Source organism: Aquarana catesbeiana, linkage group LG02 (assembly GCF_042186555.1).
Source record: "Aquarana catesbeiana isolate 2022-GZ linkage group LG02, ASM4218655v1, whole genome shotgun sequence".
NCBI classification, from domain to species: Eukaryota; Metazoa; Chordata; class Amphibia; order Anura; family Ranidae; genus Aquarana; species Aquarana catesbeiana.
This window is the reverse complement of record NC_133325.1, coordinates 564,690,711-564,717,384: the sequence shown is the minus strand read 5'-3', so window position 1 is coordinate 564,717,384 and position 26,674 is coordinate 564,690,711.

Sequence of the window (26,674 nt, the reverse complement as noted above, 5' to 3'; positions counted from 1 at the left end):
GAATCCTATACTGTGGCAGCAAAGGTTGCGTGGAACAATGAGGCCCTTGTGGCTGCTTTTTCTCATGGTCTCTCGGATACCATCAAGGATGAGATAGCAACCCGAGATATACCCACTGAGCTGGAGAAGTTGATCACTTTTGCCATCCTAATTGACTCCAGACTCAGAGAAACACTCTCTTTTAAGAAGCGCTTGTGGAAGCCTCCTGTACGTTTGTCTTCAAGCTTTGCAGTCCCACCCATGCCTCCCTCAAATCCCATGCATCCTGGTACAGAAGTCAGGCAGTGAAGGTGAACCCATGCACTTGGGTTTCATGCATCTCTCTGCGAATGAAAGAGCCTTTAGGAGGAGGGAGAGATTGTGCCTTTATTGTGACCTGTCCTACCCATTCAGGGAATGGACAGACCTTAGGTGGCGTTGTTTCATCCCCAGTTATTCAGAAGGATAAGCCCCAGGTTTTGGTCACCCTTTCTTGGGTTGAGTCGTCCATTGAGATACAGGCTCTAATCTACTCTGGGGCTGCAGGCCTGTTCATTGATGCTGCCTTTGTATCGAAGCACTCAATTCTGCTGCAGCTGCGTGACACTCCACTTGCCATTGAGGCTCTTGACGGGAGACCTCTGTAGCCTGCCCATGTGAATCATGAGACGGTTCCATTGTCCAAGGCCGTAGGGGCTCTTCACCATGAGATAATCCAATTCCAAGTTATTTCCTCACCTAAGTTTCTGCTGGTTATTGTTTATCCTTAGTTACAGAGGCAAAATCACTCTTTTGATTGGCTCCGTGCTGAGGTTCTCTCCTGGTCACCACAATGCAGTGAAACATGCTTGCGGAAGGTAGCCAAGGTCCTATGCACCTCTTCACTATCCTCCCTGCTGGAGGAGTACCGCGATTTTAGCGATGTCTTGACAAAAGTCAAGCCGGTAGTTTGCCTCCACACCGGCCGTAAGATTGCGCAATTGACCTTCAACTTGGTGCCATACCCCCTCGTGGCCAGGTTTACCCTTTGTCGGTCTTGGAGGATAAGGGCATGGAGGAGTATGTTGCAGACGCACTTTTTCGAGGTTTCATCTGCAAATCCTCGTCACCTGCTGGTGCTGGTTTCTTCTTTATGAAGAAGAAGAGTGGTGAACTGAGACCTTGTATTGTTCATAGGAGTCTCAATCGTTTCACGATTAAGAATGCCTATTCGATTCCATTGATTACGGAGGTATTTGACCACCTCAAGGGAGCAACGGTTTTCACAAAGCTTGATTTGAGAGGGGCATACAATCTCGTGAGGATTAAGGAGGGCGACGAGTGGAAAACTGCGTTTGATACCAGAACAGGCAATTATGAGTATGCCTTTTGGCCTTTGTAACGCCCCGGCAGTTTTCCAGTAATTTATTAACAATTTCCTCCGAGATTTGTTGCAGTTATGTGTGGTGGTTTATCTCGAAGATATCCTCATATTTTCCAAGTTCCTGGAGAGCCACCACACAGATGTCTGTCATGTGCTTCAGAAACTAAGAGAGAACAATCTCTATTGTAAACTGAAGGTTAAAGTCATTTCCACTGCTGGTTTTTCGATGGACCCAGAGAAACTTTTGGCAGTCCTACAGTGGCCCCCACCCATGGGTCTATGTCCTCTGCAGCGTTTCCTGGGCTTTGCCAACCATTATTGGAAGTTTATTCATAACTTCTCGTCTCTGATCAAGCCCTTGACTGATATGACCAGAAAGGACGGTAACCCACAGAGTTGGTCTCTGGAGTCCATTAAGGCCTTTGAGAGTCTCAAAACTGCCTTTGTTTCTGCTCCTGTGTTGGCACATCCTGATCCTACGTTACCTTTTATCCTTGAGGTTGATGCTTCTGAGAATGGTGTTGGTTAGGGATGAGCCGAACACCCCCCGGTTCGGTTCGCACCAGAACCTGCGAACGGACCGAAAATTCGCACGAATGTTAGAACCCCATTGACGTCTAAGGGACTCGAACGCGCGAAATCAAAAGTGCTCATTTTAAAGGCTAATTTGCATGGTATTGTCCTAAAAAGGGTTTGGGGACCCGGGTCCTGCCCCAGGGGAACATGTATCAATGCAAAAAAAACTTTTAAAAACGGCCGTTTTTTCGGGTGCAGTGATTTTAATGATGCTTAAAGTAAAAAAAAAAAGTGAAATTGTCCTTTAAATATCGTACCTGGGGGGTGTCTATAGTATGCCTGTAAAGTAGCGCGTGTTTCCCGTGTTTAGAACAGTCCCTGCACAAAATGTCATTTTTAAAGGAAAAAATCTCATTTAAAACTGCTTGCGGGTTTAATGTAATGTCAGGTCCTGGCAATATGGATGAAAATCAGTGAGACAAACGGCATGGGTACCCCCCAGTCCATTACCAGGCCCTTTGGGTCTTGTATGGATATTAAGGGGAACCCCGCACCCAAATTAAAGTAAGGAAAGGTGTGGGGCCACCAGGCCCTATATACTCTGAACAGCAGTATACAGGCGGTGCAAACAAGACAGGGACTGTAGGTTTGTTGTTAAGTAGAATCTGTTTGTCATTTTGAACGGGTACATTTTTAACGTGTTTAGCTCCAGCCAAAAAATCTTTTTAAGCTTTTTGGAAAACATAGGGAAGGGTTATCATCCCTGTGACATTTGTTTTGCTGTCTGTCCTCCTCTTCAGAAGATTTCACCTCACTTTTTGTCCCAATGGCAAATGTTTTTTGAAAATTTGGGTTTTTTTGTGAAACAAGGATTGGAAAGCATCAGTGGAAAGGAGAAATGTTTTTCCCATATTAACTCTTACAGGAGAGAATTTCCCTTCCCAGGGGTAGATTTCATCTCACTTCTTGTTGTCTCCTTCCGTTTGCAAGTAGGAGTCGTTTGTAAGTTAGATGTTTGAAAGTAGGGGCCTGCCCTATATACTCAGCAGAAATTTGGGCCTTAGGTGTTGTTGTGGCCACAACACTGTAAGCCCTCACAGGGCCCTGCTGTGAAATATTAGATCAAGAATTGTAATTACATGCCCCTGTTGACCAGGGGCAGAAAAATTGGGCCTTTGGTGCTGGTGGTGGTGCTGGTGCCACAACACTGTAAGTCCTCACTCGCTCTTGGTGGGCGCAGAAATGGGCCCTGCTGTGAAATATTAGATCAAGAATTGTAATTTCATGCCCCTGTTGAACAAGGGCAGAAAAATTGGGTCTTTGGTGGTGGTGGTGGTGCTGGTGCCACAACCCTGTAAGTCCTCACTCGCTCTTGGTGTGTGCAGAAATGGGCCCTGCTGTGAAATATTAGATCAAGAATTGTAATTACATGCCCCTGTTGAACAAGGGCAGAAAAATTGGGCCTTTGGTGGTGGTGCTGGTGCCACAACACTGTAAGTCCTCACAGACACTCTAGTTGGAACGCAGGAACGAGCCCTGCTGCAAAGTATTGCATCAAAAATTGTAATTGCACGCCCCTGTGAAACAGGGGCTGAAAAATTGGGCCTTAGGCAATGCTGCTGGTGCCACAACACTGCAACCCCTCACAGATACTCTAGTTGTAACGCAGAAACGAACCCTGCTGCAAAGTATTGCATCAAAAATTATAATTACATGCCCCTCTTAAACAGGGGCTGAAAAATTGGGCCTTCAGCGTGATCATTGAGGAGGAAGAGGATAATTACTCAGGGATAGTCACTCAGCATCAGCATAGGCAGTCTTTGAAGGGATCTGAGATTTCAAAAAAAATTATTTGGTTACATCAGCATCAGGTGCTTGGTAGCTGGTGGTGATCCAAGACTGATTCATTTTTATGAAGGTCAGTCGATCGACCGAGTCGGTGGACAGACGCACCCTGTGATCGGTTACAAAGCCTCCAGCAGCACTGAATGTGCGTTCCGAAAGAACGCTGGATGCAGGACAGGCCAGTAGCTCAATTGCATACTGTGCAAGCTCTGGCCAGTGATCCATCCTCAAGACCCAGTAACACAGAGGATTTTCGGTGGGAAAGGTGTCCAAGTCAGAGCTTGCCCCTAGGTATTCCTGCACCATGTAAAACAGACGCTGGCGACGGTTGCTGGAACTGATCATACCTTGGGGCTGCGGACCAAAAAATTGTCTGAACGCATCGGTCAGATGGCCACCTTCTCCACCGCTCCTTTGACTGACCGAAGCCTCAGCAACACGTTGTCCAAAAACAGGAGTTTCTGCAAGGCCTCCCGAGGATGTTTCATCCTCTGCTCCCTCTGCGATGGCAAGATAAGGTCCGCAACCTTACCCTTGTAACGTGGATCAAGGAGGGTTGCCAGCCAGTATTGGTCCTTCTCCTTGATACCACGAATACGAGGATTCTTACGCAGGCTTTGCAGGATCAGGGAGGCCATGTAGCGTAGGTTTGCTGAGGCATTCGGTCCGGAGTCCTCTGGGTCACTAAGGACGACATGGTCCGCAGCCACCTCCTCCCAGCCACGTACAAGTCCATGTGTTTCTTGGGACTGATCCCTTAAAGACTGCTGCTGATGCTGAGTGCCAGGCTCCACCTCCATACTGACACAATCTTCCTCTTCCTCCTCCTCCTCCTCCTCCTCCTCATCCTCTTCCTGTGTGATCGGCGGGCACGCAGGAACACTGTCTGGATAAAGTGGGCCTTGAGAGCTAAGGAAGTCCTCCTCTTCCTACCTCTGTTCTGCCTCAAGTGCCCTGTCCATTATTCCACGCAGCGTGTGCTCCAACAGGTGGACAAGGGGGACAGTGTCACTGATGCATGCACTGTCACTGCTCACCATCCTCGTGGCCTCCTCAAATGGTGACAGGACAGTGCATGCATCCCTGATCATGGCCCACTGGCGTGAGGAAAAAAACCGAGCTCCGCTGACCCTGTCCTGGTGCCATAGTCGCACAGGTACTCATTGATGGCCCTCTGCTGCGTGTGCAGCCGCTGCAGCATGGCCAACGTTGAGTTCCACCTGGTGGGCATGTCACAGATTAGGCGGTTCTTGGGCAGGTTAAACTCCTTTCGTAGGTCCGCCAGCCGAGCACTGGCATTATAAGACCGGCGGAAATGCACACAGACTTTCCTGGCCTGCCTCAGGACATCCTGTAAGCCCGGGTACCTGCCCAAGAACCGCTGCACCACCAAGTTAAGGACGTGAGCCAAACAGGGCACATGGGTCATTTGTCCCTGTCGGAGGGCAGAGAGGAGGTTGGTGACATTGTCGCAAACCACCATTCCTGCCTTAAGTTGGCGTGGCGTCAACCACCTCTGAACCTGCCCCTGCAGAGCTGACAGAACCTCTGTCCCAGTGTGGCTCCTGTCCCCCAAGCACACCAGCTCAAGCACCGCATGGCATCTTTTGGCCTGCGTACTTGCGTAGCCCCTTGAACGGCTACGGAGCACTGCTGGTTCCGAGGAAAAAGCACAGGAAGAGGCCATGGAGGAAGAAGAAGAGGAGGGGGTGGAGGAGAGAGATGTGTCACAATCATTAGTAGTGGCATTTTGGAGGCGTGGTGGCGGAACAACCTCCAACACTACTGCACCTTGTCCTGCATCCTTCCCAGCTGCCAGCAGAGTCACCCAATGCGCCGTGAAACTTAGGTAACGTCCCTTTCCATGCCTGCTGGACCATGAGTCAGCGGTAATTTGCACCTTACCACTGACCGCCCTGTCCAGCGAGGCATGGACATTGCCTTCCACATGCCGGTAAAGAGCCGGAATCGCCTTCCGTGAGAAAAAGTGGCGTTTGAATACCTGCCACTGAGGAACCGCACATTCCACAAACTCACGGAAGGGGGCAGAGTCTACCAACTGAAAAGGCAGCAGTTGAAGTGCTAGCAATTTTGCCAAGCTAGCATTCAACCGCTGGGCATGTGGATGGCTGGGAGCAAACTTCTTTCGGCGGTGCAGCAGCTGGGGCAGGGAAATTTGCCTGGTACAATCTGACGTCGGTGTACCAAAAGCAGATTGCCCACAAGTACTTGGCTGTGACACACCTAATTCTACACCTTCATTCCTCTCAGTGCAGGTCTCAGAGAGGACTGAAGGTATAGTGGGGTTGGAGATCTCAGCTGATGAGGAGCAAGGAGAGGTCCTCTTTGTTCTTTGGTGTGGGTCTTTTAGATACGCTTGCCAACGAACTGCATGGCAGGTCAACATATGTCTGGTCAAGCATGCGGTACCCAAGCAGGAGATGTTTTGGCCACGTGAGATACGCTTGAGACATATGTTGCAAATAGCAGCGGTGCGATCTGATGCACTCGTCTCAAATAAGGCCCACACCAAAGAACTTTTTGAATAACGCGCAGAGACTGCAGCGCCCTGCACATGTGGAGCTTTGGGGTGTGATGCAGTCAATGTGCTGCCCTTAGGCTGGCCCCTGGAGGGCATCCTGCCTCGTTGGTGATGTGCCGCCTCCTCCTCCTCCTCCTCCTCTCTCCTATCAGGCACCCACGTTGAGTCAGTGACCTCATCATCCCCTCCCTCCTCATCACTGGAGCAAACCTGGCAGTATGCTGCAGCAGGGGGAGCATGACTGCCAAATTGCTGTCCTTCTTGGGCATCCCCTCTGTCCGTGCTCATGTTACTGCCTTCATCAAGCTCAGTATCATCATCAGATCCTTCCAAACGCTGGGCATCCTCCTGGAGCATGTACCCAACACTGTGGTCAAACAGTTCGAGGGACTCCTCAGGAGGACATGGTGGGGCTAGGGAAGGAGTCACTGATGACATTGAGCCGAGGGAAGAGGCCGCTGCTTTTCCAAAGTACCCTGAGCATGAGTGAGAGAGGATGAGGAGGATGAGGACGGCTTGGTCATCCACTCGACCAAGTCTTCGGCATGTTGCGGCTCAACACGACCAGCTGCCGAAAAAAAGGCCAAGCGTGTCCCACGGCCACGTGCTGATGAGGATGCACCGTCTCCATGACCAGCACTAGACACAAAGCCTGCTTGCCCTCTCTTATTGGCTTGTGACTGTCTGCCTCTCCTTCTTGGCCTTCCAGACATACTAATGGCCTGTAGCTGCACTAAGCTGGGATATATATATGTATATATGTACTGATACTGCAGCTAGCAAAATCAACTGCCTGCCTGTAGTATGTAGAACACCACCAACCTTCTACAGGTAGCTTTAGCTGAACACTGTGCAGAGCTCGCAAAAATCTAACTTGTAGCTTTTTTAGCTGCCTGCGGTAGTGATAGGATCAGGAAAACACCACCAACCTTTTACAGGTAGCTTTAGCTGAACACTGTGCAGAGCTCGCAAAAAAATAACTTGTAGGTTTAGCTGAACACTGTGAGGAGGACGCACCACACTAACTTGTAGTTTTAGCTGAACACTGTGAGTAGGACGCACTACACTAACTTGTAGTTTTAGCTGAACACTGTGAGGACGCACTACACTAACTTGTAGTTTTAGCTGAACACTGTGAGGAGGACGCACCACACTAACTTGTAGTTTTAGCTGAACACTGTGAGCAGGACGCACTGCACTAACTTGTAGCTTTAGATGAACACTGTGCAGAGGTCTCACTACACTAACTTGTAGTTTTAGCTGAACACTTTGAGCAGGACGCACTACACTAACTTGTAGCTTTAGATGAACACTGTGCAGAGCCCGCAAAAAATAACTTGTAGGTTTAGCTGAACACTGTGAGGAGGATGCACCACACTAACATGTAGTTTTAGCTGAACACTGTGAGCAGGACGCAATGCACTAACTTGTAGCTTTAGATGAACACTGTGCAGAGGTCTCACTACACTAACTTGTAGTTTTAGCTGAACACTGTGAGCAGGACGCACTGCACTAACTTGTAGCTTTAGATGAACACTGTGCAGAGGTCTCACTACACTAACTTGTAGTTTTAGCTGAACACTGTGAGCAGGACGCACCTCACTAACTTGTAGCTTTAGATGAACACTGTGCAGAGCTCGCAAAAAATAACTTGTAGGTTTAGCTGAACACTGTGAGGAGGATGCACCACACTAACATGTAGTTTTAGCTGAACACTGTGAGCAGGACGCAATGCACTAACTTGTAGCTTTCGATGAACACTGTGCAGAGGTCTCACTACACTAACTTGTAGTTTTATAAAAAATGTATTTAATCTAGTATGCCTGTGCAGTAAAAATTACCCACAGGCACTACACAGAAAAAATAAGAGGCGCTATTGATCAATATTGCAATTCTGTGGGATAGATGTAGTTCACCCAACATGGAGGGGCTCTAATAGAGTGAGGAATCTGTCCCAGAGGGAAACTAGGTGGATATTTCTAATGAAGAGTCTGGCCCCCAAGGGGTTGAATATAGAACTAGACTTAAACTGTTTTATCAATGACTTTTAGTGATAATTTATTTTTAATCCCCTGAGGATTAATTATTTCTAACCAGGGCTAAGGAACATATCCATATTTTGTGAAGGCTTGGGTGGCGGATCTACTAGTCGAGAAAATTATACATGTACAGATTATTAGGTATTATCAAATTTGAGGTAGATTGGGATCTATGGACAAACTCCATTCGATTTTTATATGCGATTTTTATATGCGATTTTTTTATATGCGATTTTGGTCATTCATTATTGATCCTTTTAGAAAGTACTCATTACATACTGCAATACATTTAATATATCCATGTTTCTAGATTAAAGTTCATTGTCATTCAACATGCATATTAGCTAGTTATCACACATGGGATTTATTTTTAATGAAGATTAATTATAATATATTTATATTTTAATATTTTATTTTTTATTCTCCGGGTCTATTTTCACTTATAGATTTAATATAATAAAATAATCCACTATCTAGCATCTTACCATGTGTGTATATGACTGAAGTCTTTAATATATATATGTATATGGAGTAGTGAGGTGCATATATATAGAGAGACAATTTACTCTATGAGCCTTACGAACTTAATTCACGGAGAGCGGATGTTTAGGCAGTTAATGTCAACCCGCTCGGGTACTAAGGTTTACAATGGAGTGACCAATGTAGGGTATAACCGTGTGTGTCATTTAAACCAATTAGTATGTATTCATTGTTGTCAACATCAGTCCATGTCATTATTCTATCTGACCCCTGCTTTGCACCGCCGTGAAGCTCCCAGCGTAATTCATACAGCGGGGACCCGAGATGTGCGCAGGCGCGAAGCGCGGCTTGTTAGACGCAGGCTGAATATGCATATAAGGGGTGATTGATGGGGAATGCGGCCTATCCCATGAATAAGTCATCTTGTGACGAAACATGTCGGGGGCGTGGCCGTAACACGTGACACACAGTGCTGCTGTCCTCACGGAGGGAGAAAGTTTGTGAGTACACGGAGGCGCGGAGGAGCTGTCAGGGAGGTGGTGAGATTGAACGCTGTGCGCCGACACACCTCGGGTCCGCCGTGACCATTTGTTGCAGTTTGGTTCCACTATACACAGTTTGATGTGATCTGCACTTTAATCGTTTGGCTGATTTTTATCGTTTTAAATGTGAGTGATATATTAGAAGATTGCAGTGATTTTAATAAAAGTGTTTAACTGGTTCACACTATTGGAGCACTTATTATTTTTTTCATGTGGGCCTCATGTTTAAACAATCACCGTGGAAACAACGATTGATCCTATTACCCGGGGGTGGTAAATAAGCGATTTTTGCCGTGCATGAGAGTGCAGGCAAAGCTAGTCGGTGAGTGTTATTCTTAAGGGAGTGGAAGCACCGTGCACCAAGGGAGAGGTGGAAGATTTATGGTATCACCTGGTTGCATCAAGATTGAACACTTATTCAGGACACTATTCATCACGTGTGATGTCATGTCATTTTTTTGGACTGAATTTTTGAAAGTGTGAATATTTTCTATATATATGCATGCTTAGCATGAATATTTTGCACTTTATCACTGGAGAGGCATTATTATTTTTGTTTAAAAGATTCACTCATTGATGGTGAGTTATACGGAGGGAGTCACACCATCACTGTATTGTTACCATACATTGAGTGCATTTAGTGTGTGGCCTTGAACATTTTTCTTTCACACATTTTTTGTTTGTTCACTTTAATCATTTGGATACGCTGACTCCTTAGGGGGTCACACCATCACTGGTTTGTAGCACATGTTCACTTGTATTGATCAATAGCGCCTCTTATTTTTTCTGTGTAGTGCCTGTGGGTAATTTTTACTGCACAGGCATACTAGATTAAATACATTTTTTATATTAGATTTATTTTAAAGGGGCCGCTTCACTTCAGTTGTGGGGAGTTGATTCACCACACATTTTTGTTATTAGTGTACACAGCTTTATTACACTCTTATTTTCCAGCAGGCGCGGTGGAGATATTGATAGGTGACAGGGCGGTGTCTTTTTAATATCTATTCATATAACTTGTAGTTTTAGCTGAACACTGTGAGCAGGACGCACTGCACTAACTTGTAGCTTCAGATGAACACTGTGCAGAGCTCGCAAAAAAATAACTTATAGGTTTAGCTGAACACTGTGAGAAGGACGCACCACACTAACATGTAGTTTTAGCTGAACACTGTGAGCAGGACGCACTGCACTAACTTGTAGCTTTAGATGAACACTGTGCAGAGGTCTCACTACACTAACATGTAGTTTTAGCTGAACACTGTGAGCAGGACGCACTGCACTAACTTGTAGCTTTAGATGAACACTGTGCAGAGGTCTCACTACACTAACTTGTAGTTTTAGCTGAACACTGTGAGCAGGACGCACTGCACTAACTGGTAGCTTTAGATGAACACTGTGCAGAGCTCGCAAAAAAATAACTTGTAGGTTTAGCTGAACACTGTGAGCAGGATGCACCACACTAACTTGTAGTTTTAGCTGAACACTGTGAGCAGGACGCACTGCACTAACTATAAATAGTCTAGCTGCCTGACTGTGGTACTAATAGGATCAAAAGAACACCAGCAATTTTCTTCAGGTAGCTGTAAATACTGTAACAAGACAAGCCTGCCTGTCAGTAAGAAGATAACAGGAACGAATCTAGCTAAACTGAATACAGTGTATATATATATATATATATATATATATATATGTATATATATATATATATATATATATATATATATATATATATATATATATATATATATATATACAACACCTGGGATGCATATATATACACAATACGCTGTAAGTGCAGCTAACTCACTGATTGTCCTGCCTAATCTATCTAACTCAAATGAAATGACACTGTCTCTCTGTCTATCTATCTCTCTTTCAACGCCGGAACACACACTACACAGGGCCGCCGTGCAGGCGGCCTTATATAGTGTGGGGCGTGTTCTAAACCCCCTGAGCCATAATTGGCCAAAGCCACCCTGGCTTTGGCCAATTACAGCTCTCTCTACCGACGGCGCTGTGATTGGCCAAGCATGCGGGTCATAGTGCATGCTTGGCCAATCAGCCAGCAATGCACTGTGATGCCGCAGTGAATTATGGGCCATAACGCGCCACACGAATTTGGCGCGAATGGCCCATAAAGTTCGGAATTCGGCGAACAACCGAACAGCCAATGTTCGAGTCGAACATGGGTTCGACTCGAACACGAAGCTCATCCCTAGTGTTGGTGTCCTTCTGTTTCTACTTCCTACCTCTGAGAGCGCTATGCATCCTTGTGCCTACTTTTCCAAGAAATTGTCACCTGCAGAGTGCAATTACGAGATTGGTAACAGTGAGCTGTTGGCGATCATTTTAGCCCTGAAAGAATGGAGACATCTACTCGAAGGTACCACGGTGCCGGTTCTCATTCTTACTGACCATAAGAATCTCACATTCTTGTCTGAGGCTAAATGTCTCTCTCCCAGAAGAGCGCAATGGGCTCTTTTCTTGTCAAGTTTCAATTACATTGTCTCATTCTTACCCAGGACTAAGAATGTAAGGGCTGACGCCTCGGTTCCGGTTCCTGTGATTCCTCCTGATCGAATTCTGGCTATGGTTCGCACCAATCTCACTTCTCCTTTGGGTGACAAAATTCTTGCTGCTCAGGTCCATGCTCCTCCTGAGAAACCTTGTAACCGGAGCTTTGTCCCAGAGGGTCTCCATACTGCCGTACTCTAGACATACCATTCTCCCAAGGCAGCTGCCCACCCTGGGAAGAATCAACTCGTTTGGGCCATTTCCCAACAATTCTGGTGGCCTAGTCTACGCGCTGATGTAACTGCCTTCATAGCTGCCTGTTCCATGTGTGCTCAGAGTAAGACTCCACGACACCTTCCAGTGGGCCTCCTACAACCCATACCCAATGGAGAGAGGCCCTGGACCCACCTGTCTATGGATTTCATTGTGGAGTTACCCAACTTCCAAAGCAACACTGTTATCCTTATGGTGGTTGACGGTTCTCAAAGATGTGTCATTGTATTCCACTTAAGAAGTTGCCCACTTCTAAGGAACTGGCTTTCATTTTTGCTCGGGAGATCTTTCGCTTACATGGGCTATCCAAAGTGATTGTCTCAGACAGGGGTAGTCAGTTTGTGTCCCGGTCCTGGCGAGCCTTTTGTGCACAGTTGGAATTCAGCTTGCTTTCTCCTCTGCGTATCACCAGCAGTCTAATGGGGCCGCAGAACAAGCCAATCAGTCCTTGGAGCAATTCCTACGTTGCTATATTTCTGACCATCATAACAACTGGTCAAGCTTATTACCGTGGGCAGAGTTTGCTCACAACAGTCCCTTGAATTCTGCTTCCCGATTGTCCCCGTTTATGGCGAATTATGGTTTCCAGCCTTCCATGTTGCCTGACTTGTTTGTTCCGCAGAGTATTCCTGCATTAGAGGAGCATCTCCGTGGTCTTCGTTCCACTTGGGCACAAGTCCAGGAGGCTTTGCGTCATGCTAATGATAGGTACAGACTCCATGCTGACCGCAGACGCCTGCCTGCACCTTCCTACCAGGTTGGGGACAGGGTCTGGCTGTCATCTCGCAACCTCCGACTTCCTGTTCCCTCACTGAAGTTCGCACTTCGGTTTATTGGGACTTTCCGTATTCTTCGCAGGATTAACCCAGTGGCTTACACATTAGACCCTCCTTCTAATATGCATATTTCAAATGTATTTCATGTCTCCTTATTAAAACCTTTGGTCTGCAACCGCTTTACCACCTCGGTGCCACGTCCTCACCCTGTACAGGTTGAGAACCATGAGGAGTATGAAGTACAGTCCATTGTTGACTCCCGTAGGTTCTGTGGGCGCATACAGTACCTGGTGCATTGAAAAGGGTATGGTCCGGAGGAACGCTCTTGGGTCTCATCCTCGGATGTACATGCCCCAGTCCTCCTCTGTGATTTCCACAGATGTTTTCCCCTCAAGCCTGGTGGTCCTCCAAGGGGGAGGGGTCATTGAGGAGGGGGTACTGTCAGGGCTGGGCTCAGCCCTTCCTTCCCTGAGCTGGCCGCTCAGCTGTCGTCTAATTGCCAGCTCCCATCTCCACAGTTACTCAGCTGTTGATGATTCTGCTCATCAGTCCTGCCTACTTAAGCCGTCCAGTCCAGAAGAGCTCTGCCTTTGCCTTGGTCACATCACAAGAAACTATCTCCTGCGTTCCTGTTTAAAGACTGGCTTTGCTGACATCCCTTATGGCTCCAGATGCTGCTTGCTGTTCCACTATATTGATCCCTGACTTCTGGCTTGGCTGACTATCCTTTCCGGTTACTGAACTTTGGCTATGTTTTGACTACGTTTGTTCTTCTTACTTTTATTATTATACAAGTGTAATTTAACCGTACTTCTGTCTCGGTCTGATTTCATGGTTTCTGAGAAATAGATGTAGTGTTTGGAGAGGGGGGAAGTGCACTGAAGTAGTGTCCAGTGTGAACACTTCTTCTTCAGTGCAGGCACGGACATATTCATGGACATGTCACTGACAGGTAAATGAACCAGGCACAAGCACCAACAGTTTCGATGCTGCACCACAACAGAATTCTAAAGAGCTGTAGCTAATCACAGATCACAATAGTAGTCAAAACTGTTATGAATGAAACCCATGACAGTTCAAAACATTGCTGTCACCGTGATCATCATTCAAAAAGAAAAGAAATGTTAAAAAAGGAAAAAAACATTTTTTTAATTTCTTTGTGCACTGGTGTACAGTCATGTTGGAACAGGAAGGGGCCGCCCCCAAACTATTCCCGCAAAGTTGGGAGCATGAAATTGTCCAAAATGTCTTGGTATGCTGATGCCCTAAGGGCTCATTTATACTTGCTTCAGCTTCAACACACATTAACAGCTAGTTTACACTTGGTTCAAAACAAGGCTTTAGACAGGCTTTGTTAAAGCTCTCTGAACGCTAGTCAAAGCTCCTGTCACTAAATAAAATGGTTAGCTTACAGTCCTTACAGTCCTGTTTACACCTTGCTTTTGCTTTGCTTTGCTTCGGCTACACTTCAAAAATGATACCCCATGTAGCTTTAGTGGTGCTTCAAAGCGCCTTCAAGGCCTCCATAGAAGTCTAATGCAAAGCTCGCTTGAAGCCCCACCAAAGCTCCACCAAAGGCTCATCGAAGCCCCATCGAAGCTCCACCAATGCCTCATTGAAGCCTCATTGAAGCACCAAGAAAAAGCAAGGTGTAAACAGGACTGTAAGCCAACAATTTTATTTAATGACAGGGGCTTTGACTGGCATTCAGAGAGCTTTATAAAAAGTGTGTCCGAAGCCATGTTTTGAAGCAAGTGTAAACTAGCCCTAAGAGTTCCCTTCACTGGAACTAAGGAGTCAAGCCCAACCCCTGAAAAACAACCCCACATCATAATCCCCCCTCCGCCAAATGATTTCGACCAGTGCACAAAGCAAGGTCCATAAAGACATGGATGGGTGAGTTTGGGGTGGAGGAACTTGACTGGCCTGAGTCCTGACCTCAACCACCTTTGGGATGAATTAGCGTGGAGACTGCGAGCCAGGCCTTCTTGTCCACATCACAAATGTGCTTCTAGAAGAATGATCAAACGTTCCTATAGACACACTCCTAAACCTTGTGGACAGCCTTCCCAGAAGAGTTGAAGCTGTTATAGCTGCAAAGCGTGTGCAAACTCAATATTGAACCTTATGTGCCAAGACTGGAATGCCATTAAATTTCATGTGCATGTAAAGGCAGGTGTCCCAATACTTTTGGTAATATAATGTAGGCATATCAGTACATCAGGATTGACCGATTTTCAAATACATATACCATAGACATTATAACTTTCTTTTAACATTTTGGCCAATTTATGAGGAAATTTGATTCTATTGGATATGTTTTATAAAAGTAGAAAATATTGTTTGTTTTTTTGCAAAATATTCAGTCTTTTTTAATTTATAAAGCAAAAAAAAAAATTAAAAACTTTTAAAAAGCTTTGTTTGTGTGAAAAAATGATATAAGTGTAATTTGCCTACAATATTGCATGACCGAGCAATTGCCAGTTAAAATAGCATATGGCTGAAAAGCAAAAAATGACCTGGTCATGAAGGGGATAAAACCTTTCGGAAGTCAAGTGGTAATGAACAGATTGTAATTGCAAAGTGGCTATAACACTAAACAAAATGTATTCACCTTACAAGAGCTGATTATGGAGATTTGATCATCTTGTATAAATACATAAAAAGCCCATATTGCAAATTTTCCAAAGGTTTATTTACTGCAAGATCAATATCACTTCAAAATACACAAGGCCGGTCTTTAAAACTGGAGGTAAAAAAATACTTTCCCCATATGGATAGGATTCCTTACTGTAATGGGAAATGTGTATAAAAATGTAGAATACTCCACCATAGGAACTGACTATATGAGACTTCCAAATGTGTTTCCAAATGCGCAAAATATAAATAGCTAACACTGTTTATAATACATAACATTGTAAATTTTGATCCGGGGTACCTTCTTCTCTCTGCTGCAGAAAATTGGGCCAGATTTGTAATTTCTTTTTGCCTTCTTCTGAATCAATTTAGGATCTAGGGTTCGTAAGATGCACAGTGATTAAGTGTTTTTGCTTTTAAACTCGATATGTTCTTTTTTCAACCTGACTATGCACAGTTGACTGTGTTTTGCATTTACGGCAATGAAAAGGGCACTGAGGATTTTTCCAGAACATGCTGAAAGTTGTGGGTCAGGTACAGAATTACTCTTGGAGTTGCCAAGTATAATGTTGCATTACAAAATTATCCCTATAATTGTGACATATCCCAACTTCAAAATGTAATGTTAGTTACTAATTAGTGCATGTTTGTACTAATGCATAACGATGAACACCATTTGACATTTTGCAAATGTTGATTGATATAATCATAACAATTGCATTTAATGACATTAATCAGCAATTCTGTGTTAGGTTTAAACAATATTAGATTTGCCTGTTTGCTTCATTAATAATAACAATAAAAAATAGAAAAAGAAAATACTACACAGATTAATTTGCACTGAAACCAGTAATGTAATTTGGAACCCAATCTTCAAGAGTTACAACAATAATTTATTCAGTCAGGTTACAGATATAGCCATACTTTTCTGTGTGATTTAGATAAAATAGTTCTCAGTGATTATTCATAACTTTTAATATTGTACATAGATTACATTTTAAATAAAAAGTCTGTGTGCGAAAAGAGATAACACAGCTAAATTTTGTTATTTCATTTGAAGCATTATATATTTAGAGACCACAAAATTGCTGTGAGAGGATTAACATATTTATTGGCGTATAACACGCACTTTCTTCCCCTTAAAATCAGGGGAGAATCGTGGGTATGTGTTATACACCGATCCCTGCTGTCTCTGAGGGAAGAGGAGCGAGCACTGCTGAATTACATGGAGCCCCGATCTCCTGTGGACCCGGCCCACCATCTCTCACAGCCATGCTCCTGGCCCTGCACTGGGTCACTGTTCTGTCTATCATATGAGCAGGGCCAGGAGGCGTGGCTGTGAATGATGGAGTGAAGGGTACATAGGAGATTGCGGCTCTGAGTAATTCAGCGGTGCTCGCTCCTCCTCTTCCCTCAGAGACAGCAGGGATAATCCAACACTGGCAAGGCTGAAATGATGGGAAAGGTGAGGCTTCAGATGGGCAGTGAACAGGCTGCATTGTTGGTCAATTTATAGGCTGCAGATGGGCACTGAACAGGCTGCATTGTTGGTCAATTTATAGGCTGCAGATGGGCACTGAACAGGCTGCATTGTTGGTCAATTTATAGGCTGCAGATGGGCACTGAAAAGGCTGCATTGTTGGTCAATTTATAGGCTGCAGATGGGCACGGAACAGGCTGAATTGTTGGTCAATATATAGGCTGCAGATGGGCACTGAACAGGCTGCATTGTTGGTGAATTTATAGGCTACAGATGGGCACTGAACAGGCTGCATTGTTGGTCAATTTATAGGCTGCAGATGGGCACTGAACAGGCTGCAATGTTGGGCAATTTAATGGCTGCAAATGGGCACTGAACAGGCTGCATTGTTGGTCAATTTATAGGTTGCAGATGGGCACTGAACAGGCTGCATTGTTGGGCAATTTAATGGCTGCAAATGGGCACTGAACAGGCTGCATTGTTGTGCAATTTAATGGCTGCAGATTTGCACTGAGCAGGGTGCATTGTTGGGCAATATAATAGCTACAGATGGGCACTGAGCAGGGTGCATTGATGGGCAATTTAGAGGCTGCAGATGGGCACTGAGCAGGGTGCATTGATGAGCTGTGACCCTAATTTTGCTCCAAAGTTCTGTATTTAAAATGTAAGTTTTTTTTCCTTAAACTTCCCTCCTAAAATTGGGGTGCGTGTTATACGCCTGTGCGTGTTATACGCAGATACAGTATTTATTTTCCACATAATTCTTTACTTTATACTAACAAACTAAACTGTACATTTATTTGTTAATAAATTACCAATAGCATGGTAGATTTGGTGCTACAATGTCAATATGACATAAAAATTATTTTTCACTGCCAAAATTAATTTCCTAACTCTAACCTAACCCCCGACCCTAACCTCTACATTTAATCCTCAGCTTGAATGTATTCCTACTTCTAACCCCCCCCCCCAATTACACTTAGTCCCTAAAGCCAAACTCCAGTTTTCTGTCACTTTTAAATAGTTCATTTGATCCAAGTTGGTCCAAACAAAATATTACCTCCACTAGCAGATACGTCTGCTGTGAGCACTGTATAAACTGTATGTAGCTGATGCAGTGCTCTGTTTGGGCAGTGGAATGGCCACTCTCCATCCCACCCCCGGAACAATATCAAGTCGGGCTGAGCACTACTCACAGGAAACTTTGCATTTATTCAGGCAATACTTATAAGTTTCCCATGAGTGCCTGAGCATTCCTATGAGTGCCCGTAGCAAATGCTACATACAGTTTATACAATGTTCACAGTGAGCGCATCTGTTAGTGAAGGTAATAGTTTATTTGGAGCAGCTTCCTCCAAGCAAACAATTTTAAAATGACAGAAAGCTGGATTTCTGCTTAAAACTGAACCTACCCTTAAAGGGAATCATGAAGTACAATACAAAGTTCACTTACACTGTTTGAGTCCTCCCCTTTTAAAAATTGTTCCCTAATAGTATTGCAAAAATGTATGTACCGAAACCTCTTCCTTTGCATTGCTGGACATGATGTTATTATCTTTCCATGAAGATTCATAGGGAATAATGTGTATCCTAAATCCCTCAAGTAGACACTCAAGTTCAGATCAGGTTGGCCATTCCTTCAGAGCGCATGCACCGATTACATCATTGGCAGAGTATACAGTAAATATCTTCTAAACTATGCAAATTTAGGAGACCTATAGGTAAGTCTTATTATAGGCTTACCTATAGGTACAAACATTAGAGGAAAGTTTATTTCCTCTTTAACAACATTTTTGTTATACTTTAGCAGTATTTCTGCACAACAATTCCAAAGGTTCTTCATTTCATGTTTGAATGGGATATTTTGAATTAATAAACAACACATGCCTGGTTGTAGTTTTATATACAGAGCATTAGCCATTGGAACATGTACTGAATACGGGCCTCGAGCATGCTCTGAAACACGTGGTTCTCCCTTCACCCCGGTGACATCACACTCCTATGGGTGCTGCGCATCAAGCTTGTTCCTCCCAGCCAATCTGGAACAACACAGCACTTGCCGGCGTCTTCCTGCTTCACCGCGATTGTCGTGGCATGTGTACATCCCCGGATCAGAGGTTTTGTGGACTGCTCCCGTGGGTTTCTTTCCCCTAGATGAGCCTATCGTCTCTTACCTGATGTGAGTGTTCATATGTTACTTGCCATTTTACAATAAATATTGCACTTAGAGGCACTTTTCTGTTTTTTCCTTTTCATATTGCATCTCAGAATTGGCTTCACTCCAGAGAAAAGCTTTGCCCTTAGTGCCTGTCTCCACTCAAGAAATCTTCATCATCATCATCATTAAGACTTTTCATCCTTTCTCCATGGACGTTTTATTCCCCATATCCCCTGCCATGGACTTTTTTAACCCATTTCCCATCTAGTGCATGAGCTTCATATAAACATCCTGTGCGCTAGCATTTCCATTTATGTTTCACGGTGGGGATGGTGCATTCAGGGTGAGGTGCAGTTTCAGTTTTAACTGCAAACGGGACTTCCTATGGCTTTCTTTTAACAATGGCTTTCTTCTTGCCACTCTTCCATAAAGGCCAGATTTGTGGAGTGCAGGACTAATAGTTGACCTGTGTTTTCTCCCAGCTGAACTATGAATCTCTGCAGCTCCTTTGGATTTACCATGGGCCCCTTGGCTGCTTCTCTGATTAATGCTCTCTTTACCCAGCCTGACAGTTTAAGTGGACGGCCATGTCTTGGTAGGTTTGCAGTTGTGCCATACTCTTTCCATTTTCAGATGATGGATTGAACAGTGCTCCATGACATGTTCAAAGCTTGGGATATTTTTTATAACCTATTCCTGCTTTAACCTTCTCCACAACTTTATCCCTGACCTGTCTGGTGTGTTCATTGGCCTTCATGATGTTGTTTGTTCACAAAGGTTCTCTAACAAACCTCTGAGGGCTTCACAGAACAGCTGTATTTATACTGAGATTAAATTACACACAGGTGGACTCTATTTACTAATTATGTGACTTTTGAAGGCAATTGGTTCCACTAGATTTTAGTTAGGGGCATCAGAGTAAAAAGGGTTGAATACAAATGCACTCCACACTTTTCATATATTTACCTGTACAAAATGTTGAAAACCACAATTATGCGCCACTTTGTGTTGGTATCACATAAAATCTCAATAAAATATGTTTACGTTTTGGGTTGTAACATGACAAAATGTGGAAAATGTCAAGGGGTATGAATCCTTTTTAAGGCACTGTATGTAGTTTAACCCCAAAATTCTACTTCTACTTAGATCTGCTATCATATAAATATGAGATTCTTCTAAGAGATCATCTAAGTATTGTAACATTCTAAGAAAAATATGAGCATCTAATAGCGATACTAAATATTCTTTTCTGATACTAATAATATGCTAAATACAGTATTTTGTTGAAAAAATATCAAAACGTTTGGCATAATAATGCAGTGCTTTGCTGTTTTCTTTATTTTATTTTTATAATTTTTTTTATATTCAAGTTTTTTAATATATTTTTTACAATTTTTACAAATCAGTCTTGAAATAACTATATCTGCAACTGGATTTAGTAGGCCAGCATAGTGAGCTATAGATGCTACGCTTAGAGAAACAAATGCTATGCCCTACAGTCTTACTCTCGCAGCTGTCAAGTAAGTATGGTACATTTGACAATTATACAAAAAGATACTTTAATGACCATTGATATTACTCTAATCTATTTGTGAGTGCCACCATTTTTCACTGACAATTGGCTAGATATCATATCACATGGTACATTCTTGTCAGTTAATGCATTTTGCACTGTGAGACAGGAGTTGATTGAGGTTAGAATGCAGGAACTGTAAATGTGCTTTCCATTTTCCAGACCCGTTACACAGTACATTATTAACAGATATCCACTGAGGCACAAGGAATGAAAGCAGAATACAAAATGTGTGTCTGCATTTCTTCATGCCCATACAATAGCAGACTGCAAGCCTGGAACTGAAAAAGAGCATTGTTGATTGCTCATCATTGATTGAACCCTAGGAAGGAGGACATTCATTGCAGGTTGCATGATAGATAAAAGCTTGCCAATAGCTATTGCACACCATTCTGCTATACAATGATTCTCCACAGCCATCAAATGTGATGAGAAGTAAAGGAAAAATACCTCATTACATCATATGGCGGACAGGCTGAGAAGATCTATTTATAGCAAGTGAATATGTGTGCCGTGCAAGCATGTATTAAATTTATATTCCATATTTGTTTAAAATGTTGAGGTACCAAAAGATATCAGATGACAGTCATTTGACACCTGTCATTTCAAAAGACACAAGGGTATATACAAAACCTAAGGACACCACTGCTGGGCAAAAACATAATTGTCAGGTTAGGTATGCATTTGAAGACTATAATTAAACATATTTTCCATTATTTGAGCTTGTGCTTTAAAGTACACATTTGCCTAAGAAAAAATAAATAAAAATGTATATTTGTGGAATATTGATCATTAAAGCACATTTAAATACAGAGGTTTGCAGTAGATGTGTAACATCTACTGATACCGCTTTCTAAAGTAAAAAGATATCACTAAACTTGGCTCTAATGTAGAATGCCCATTTTACATAGAGTTGTACAGGTTCATTGGTCATACAGATTCCTCACCAACTGCAGGAAAAGAAAATAAAGATTTTCAAAGCCAATAGAGTGCATTCACCTGATCCAGACATTTACTGCCAGACTGAAAAAGGTTTCTATTTTTGTGGGCCCACATGAAGTAAAGTAGATTGGATGGAATGGATTTTCCTGGGCAGTTATTATTATTTCCCCTAAAGCAGCCTTCATGAACATAAATATGTAAGTCCCCCAATGCGAACCTGCATGTTTGCAGAAAGATCTTTTGTAAGTTAGAACATTTGAAAGAAGGATCATGCATGCATGTTTGGCTGTTGCTGAATGTCCATAGTCAGTTTAAGGATTCTGACCACTGATACTGAGTTTGCTAATAAGAAAAAAAAATAAAAAGACATAGGAGGTTCAGCACTGCCATGGGGGACATGTACCAAAAAAAAATAAAACAAATATGATACAGAGAGAAGAGTGCCTTATCATGCAGTTTCAAAGGTAACTTTAAAAATTAACAAATCCTTTATACTATACCATGATTGGAAGATGCCTTAAAGCTATAGATGCTGTTACAAAACAGTACAATTTTCATGGACAGTTTTAATGACAGTTTGATTCAGGGATGATTGGCCAACCCTGGGGTGGGAGGGAAGGATTGGGTTTCTAGAGCCCTGGGCTGACATTTCTTTGTAGTAAAACCTATAAACTAAAGATGGTTTGCATCTTAATAAAATGGGGTCTGCTTTGCTAGGGAAGTTTAAAGGGAGGTTAAACAAATATTTAACTTCTTTCCCACGCCGACTCCCGGCCTTTTAAGGACCTCTAAATGCGGGCAGTGGAGACAGACATTTCATGCGACCGATGTGATTGGCTGTCACAACGGTCACATAATTGGAAAGCTCCTGATCGCAGGTATGCATCGGAGCTTTCCGGTCCAGGACACGTGCTCTTAGCACAGTTTCATGTATACAGAGGGCTGCATATTGCGGTCTCTCGGTGTTAAAGCCGAGACCACAATAAGAATAATGCTTCATCTTCTCACATACCACTAATGTAAGAAAGCACTCTTATCCAATTGACTATACTATACCATGATTGGAAGATGCCTTAAAGCTATAGATGCTGTTACAAAACAGTACAATTTTCATGGACAGTTTTAATGACAGTTTGATTCAGGGATGATTGGCCAACCCTGGGGTGGGAGGGAAGGATTGGGTTTCTAGAGCCCTGGGCTGACATTTCTTTGTAGTAAAACCTATAAACTAAAGATGGTTTGCTTCTTAATAAAATGGGGTCTGCTTTGCTAGGGAAGTTTAAAGGGAGGTTAAACAAATATTTAACTTCTTTCCCCCGCCGACTCCCGGCCTTTTAAGGACCTCTAAATGCGGGCAGTGGAGACAGACATTTCATGCGACCGATGTGATTGGCTGTCACAACGGTCACATAATTGGAAAGCTCCTGATCGCAGGTATGCATCGGAGCTTTCCGGTCCAGGACACGTGCTCTTAGCACAGTTTCATGTATACAGAGGGCTGCATATTGCGGTCTCTCGGTGTTAAAGCCGAGACCACAATAAGAATAATGCTTCATCTTCTCACATACCACTAATGTAAGAAAGCACTCTTATCCAATTGACCATCAATGTAATAGGGGGGAGTATTCTTCCACTGACCACTAGATATGGGCTGAACACCCCCCGGTTTGGTTCGCACCAGAAACCAGAACTCTCAAACCCGAACCGTGAACCCTATTGAAGCCTATGGGACCTGAACGTGAAAAATTCCCCATTTTGAAGGCTTATATGCAAGTTATTGGCCATAGTACTGCCCCGGGAGGCATGTACAATGCAAAAAAACTTTTAAAAAAGATTGTTTTTAAAGGAGCAGCAATTTTAATGATGCTTAAAGTGAAACAATAAACACGAAAAATTCCATCAAATATAGTGCGTGGGGGGGGTCCACTTAGTCTGCCTGTAAAGTGGTGCATCTGTACCGTGTAAAGAACCTGCTGCAGAAAAACTGAGATTTCTAAAGAAAAAAATGACATTTAAATGTGTTTTCCTGCAAGCTTTCTTTATTTGGACAAGCTGTAATTCAGATGCTGGGCATGTGGGTGACAGGGAGTGTATTTTCTTTCAGTGCAGCAGCTGGGGCAGAAAAATTTGATGGCTATAGTCTACAGCTTTTGGTGTGCTGCTGGCAGATGTGTTGCAAGGACCTGTGACACCCTTTCCTATACCATCAACCCTGTCAGTGGAGGCTGCTGAGATGTCATGAAATATAGCAGGGGTATACATGAAAGATGAGAAGTGAGGAGGAGAAGAATTGTGTCCCTTGAGTGTGACTTTCAGGTGCTCTTGCCAACGGGCTGAGTGGTGAGAGGTTAAATACCTTGTCAAGCATGTGGTACCTAAATGGCTGGTGTTTTGCCACACTTGATCTTCTTGTGACAAAGCTTGCAAATTGCAACTGTGCGATCAGCTGCACATGTGCTAAAAAAAGGCCTAGGCAGCTGAGCTGTGGGAAGTGGGCTGGGAGATAACAGCTCTACAAGCTGATGAAATAGGGTGTCTGCTTTCTACTCTTCCATGATGGCTGCCTCTGGAGGATATCCTGCCTCATTGGGGTTGTGCCCCCCTCACTTTCCTCTTCTGCTCTATCTGGCACCCAAGTCACGTCAGTGACATCATCATCCCCTTCATCCTCATCATCACTGGAGCCAACTTGGCAATACGGTGCCGCTGGGGGGGACATGACTGGCAATTTGTTGTTTATCAGTGTTCTCCCCTCTCTGTAGGCTCATGTTACTCCTTACCTCTACCTCAGGACCAACATCAGAATCAAGTAATGTCTGCATCCACAAGTGGCTGACGCTATGTTCAAATAATTCAGCTATGGCAGGAGTAGCTGTGGACAAGGAGGCAGAATAAGTCGCTCTGGCTGTTGTAGTGGACAGAGTGCTAGTATCAGCTTCGGTCATAGAGGATGAGGAAGATGAGGGTGATTTAGTAAGCCAGTCCACCACCTCCTCTGCATGCTGTGGCTGGATAGCATGGGCAACATTAAAGTGGATGTAAACCCACTCTCATCATTTCTAAATTACTTCCATAGTGCTGATCTATAAGGATATGCATGCCTCCTTCATGTATCCTCACCTGTCAAATATCTCCCCTTTAGCTGTTTGAAGCCTTACAATACTTCAAATTCTGTGGGCAGGTCAGTTGTCCAGGGCTCGGTGGGTGGAGTCCTGATGTCAGTAGACTCCATGCCCACCTCTACACTCCCCCTGGCCAGGCATCGATATTTCTTACACTGAACTTTTGCTGGTCTCGTAAATTATGCCCCATGATCACTAACATCCAGTCAAATCCCAGGAAAGTCACCACATGACTTCAGCATGCCCAATCATGCTGAGGTGTGGAGCAGCAGCCAATCCTGGGAGAGATGGAGAAGAAAGGAGGGGGGATGTGAAGTACACAGAATGCCTCTCTCACTCTGGGGCATGAGATAAGGAAATCATCTGTCAATCACAGCAAGGGGGAAGAACTGACACATATTTCTCTGTGTCTGTTTTTATCTTACTGAAGAAAGATAAGAGGATTGCTCAGAGCTGGATTAACTACAGTGCCTTGCAAAAGTATTCACCCCCTTGGCATTTTTCATGTTTTGTTGCCTCACAACATAGAATTAACATGGATTGTTTGAGGATTTCCATCATTTAATTTACAGAACATGCCCACAACTTTGAAGATGTTTTTTTTATTGGGAAGTAAACAACAAATAGGACCAAATAACAGAAAAAGTCAATGTGCATAACTATTCACCCCCTAAAGTCAATACTTTGTAGAGCCACCTTTTGCGGCTATCACAGCTCCAAGTCACTTTGGATAAGTCTCTATGAGCTTGCCACATCTTACCACTGAGATTTTTTGCCCATTCCTCCTTGCAAAACTGCTCCAGCTCCTTCAAGTTGGATGGTTTGTGCTTGTGAACAGCGATCTTTAAGTCTGACCACAGATTTTCAATTGGATTGAGGTCTGGGCTTTGACTAGGTCATTCCAACACATTTACATGTTTCCCCTTAAACCACTCAAGTGTTACTTTAGCAGTGTGTTTGGGGTCATTGTCCTGCTGGAAGGTGAACCTCTGCCCTAGCCTCAAATCACACACAGAGTGGTACAGGTTTTGCTCAAGAATATCCCTGTATTTAGCACCATCCACCTTTCCCTCAACTCTGACCAGTTTCCAGTCCCAACTGCTGAAAAACATCCCCACAGCATGACGCTGCCACCACCATGTTTCACTGTGGGGATGGTGTTCTTTGGGTGATGTGATGTTTTGGGTTTGCCTCAGAAATAGTGTTTTCTTTGATGGCCAAAAAGTTCAATTTTAGTCTCATCAGACCAGAGCACCTTCCTCCATACATTTTGGGAGTCTCCCACATGCCTTTTCGCAATCTCAAAACTTGCCATTTTGTTTTTTGCTGAAAGTAATGGCTTTCTTCTGACCACTCTGCCATAAAGCCCAACTCTATGGAGCGTACGGCTTATTGTCGCCCTATGTACAGATACTCCAGTGTCTGCAGTGGATCTCTGCAGCTCCTCCAGGGTTACCTTAGGTCTCTGTGCTGCCTCTCTGATTAATGCCCTCCTTGCCCGGTCTGTGAGTTTTGGTGTACAGCCGTCTCTTGGCAGGTTTGCTGTTGTGCCATGTTCTTTCCATTTGGTTATGATAGATTTAATGGTGCTCCTAAGGATCATCAAAGATTTGGATATTTTTTATAATCTAACCCTGACTTGTACTTCTCAACAACATTGTCCCTTACATGTTTGGAGAGTTCCTTGGTCTTCATGGCAGTGTTTGGTTAATGGTGCCTCTTGCTTAGGTGTTGCAGCCTCTGGGGCCTTTCAAAAAGGTGTGTAAATGTAATGACAGATCACGTGACACTTAGATTGCACACAATTGGACATCATTTCACTAATTATGTGACTTCTGAAGGTAACTGGTTGCACCAGAGCTTTTTACGGGCTTCATAAAAAAGGGGGTA